The sequence below is a fragment of the Eurypyga helias genome, unplaced genomic scaffold, assembly GCF_000690775.1.
Source record: "Eurypyga helias isolate BGI_N326 unplaced genomic scaffold, ASM69077v1 scaffold50804, whole genome shotgun sequence".
Classification (NCBI taxonomy): Eukaryota; Metazoa; Chordata; class Aves; order Eurypygiformes; family Eurypygidae; genus Eurypyga; species Eurypyga helias.
The window spans coordinates 1,424-3,967 of record NW_010245428.1 but is presented as its reverse complement, the minus strand read 5'-3'; positions in this window follow the sequence as shown (position 1 = coordinate 3,967).

Sequence of the window (2,544 nt, the reverse complement as noted above, 5' to 3'; positions counted from 1 at the left end):
GAATGTGGTCTGTAATGTATAAATAACATTGCACTTCAGGCACAGAAACGCTGTCTGTTGAGAAAAGGGATCATTTCAATTGGAGCTGACACATAGTCATACTGGGTGAAGTGACAAACCTTGGAAGCAAGTGAGCTGAGGAACAGGGGACAGTGAAAGAAAGCCAAATACTAAGTGTGGCTCTTTGCCGGAGCCCGCATCCCAGTCTGCAGTGGTATTTCTGCTCTCTTAACAGTACAGCAGATTGGCAGCTCACAGCCTCTGCTCTGTTTTAAACCAGATTGAGATAGAGCATTTAAACGTAATGAGGCAAGGCATTTATCCTCTGAGCCCTGGTCAGATTTAGAGAGCTAGTGCAATTATGTGTTATTTTAATCTTTCAAACAACGCTTGTGAGTCAGCTGGCATAAAGCAGGACTCAGTTTTATAAGGACAACCCCTATTTAATTTCTCTCTGCATTTGGGTTATTAGTGCAGGAATTTTGGAGTATTTTGTACCTAACAGGACAGATCATCAGACTGTAAATATCAGTGTTGCTTAGATTACTTAGGACCCTGACACACACAAAAGAGGTCTGCATGGTGTTTTAGCTATTCTTCTTTCTCAATGTTATTTGGGAATGCTGTGCTTAATAGATGTGATACCATGTTACAGGGTCTGCAGTCTGTATTCCATACAAAAATACTGTGTCATTCACACAAAACCATGGTTTGGGTTGGAAAGGGCCTTAAAGATCATCTAGTTCCAACCACCCTGCCATGGGCAGGGACACCTTCCACTAGACCAGGTTGCTCAGAGCCTCATCCAGCCTGGCCTTGAACACTTCCAGGGATGGGGCATCCACAGCTTCTCTGGGCAACCTCTTCCAGTGCCTCACCACCTTCTCCATGAAGAATTTCTTCTTTATATCTAATCTAAATCTTATCTTTTTTTCAGTTTAAAGCCATTACCCCTAGTTCTCTCACTACAGGCCCCTGTAAAATGGCCCTCTCCAATTTTCTTGTAGACTTGTGGATGAACAGTGGCAAAAGAAACTGGTCCAGCAGTGCTGGAGTCTCAAGCTATCTCTAAGCAGGCTGCCTTTACTCTGCTTCTTAGATTGCCGCAGCCTAGCAGGGCAGGGAAGCCCAACTAACTCAACTGTCTCCCTGCTGCATTGCAAGTTGAAGTGAATGTACCCTTAGTTTGGAAGCAGACTTTGCCCCCAAGAGGAAAATCTGGAGGGGAGCTGGGGAAAGGGAGAGATGGCAAGTAAAATGGTGGGATGCATTCATGCTGATCTGGAGGCACAGTGGGGCATAAGGTTTAACATAAAATGTTGTAGGAGTATTAGAGATAGTCTGTTTTTTCATACCATGAGAGGAGGTTTTTCTAGGAGTCAGAAATTCACAAGTTCACAGTAAGTGAGAAGACAGAGGTTTAGGTCCTCGGCAGGTCACACAAGGACAGATGAACCAAAAGCTGGAGAAACACAGCGATATGTGTGCCAGATAAGTATATGTTTGCAATGATGTTGACAATGCTTAAATAAAAAATAAATTCTTGCCTTGATGTGTTCAGGTAACTACCAGAAGCAACACCTCTTTAGGAACATTTAATGTGTACAAAGCTCTGAAGGAATGTATTATATACATGCCATTGGGAAAACCATGCTTTACATATCATGAGAAAAGTGACCCAAAGGCCATGTAGCTTCTTCCCAGTCCATCCTGACTATGCATCTTGTCTGTCTAAAGGCTGACACTTAGAAGGAGTGTCTTTCCTATCCAGTCCTGGAGCGTTGCCTGAGACCCAGTTAGACAGTATTCGCTCTCTGATATAGCTCACTGTCACCATACGCTCGTTTTCTGTAATATCCTTGACTATTCTCAGCCCTTTTCCTCTGTCATCCTCTGATCAACAAAAAGATTTTCTCACATCCACATTCATGTTTATTGCTTAATTCAATGCTAACTCTGGCTTTGTCCTACTGTACAATTCCCTCGGGTCCCGTTTCTCACTGCAGTGGATGGCATATACATTGATTACCTTTAATGTATTTTGCATGCTGAAGTATCTAGGAATTGTACACATCTCTGAAAGCACTCTTTCTTTAAAGCCATCTTCGGGTTTTTTTTATCATAGCCTTTTGAAGAATTCCTAACATTTATGATGATTAGTGCTGTTATGTATTCTTTCACCCCAGTACCCATTTCCATTTTCTGTGATACTTTCAACGGGATTTTTTTTTGGTCTGAAATATATACAGGCTTGCTCTGTCTAAATAGAATTCTTAATTCCTTCAAAAAAGCCTTGCAGTTTTAACTGGAAAATTAATTTTGCCTCCTCCTGACCATGTAATTTCAAGTTGTATTAAGTAGATATGAGATAGGCTTTCCTCTTTTGTCACTAAATAGCGTTTCTCCTTGTGTCTCAGCTTTGCAAATAACAGAAGCAAAGTTACAACAAAGAGAAAGGGTGAAAAGAAGTCACCTGCCATGTCTTTCATCATGCTCTTATCAACCCTTCTACCGCTGTGTCATAGCTAATGCACTTCCCTTCCC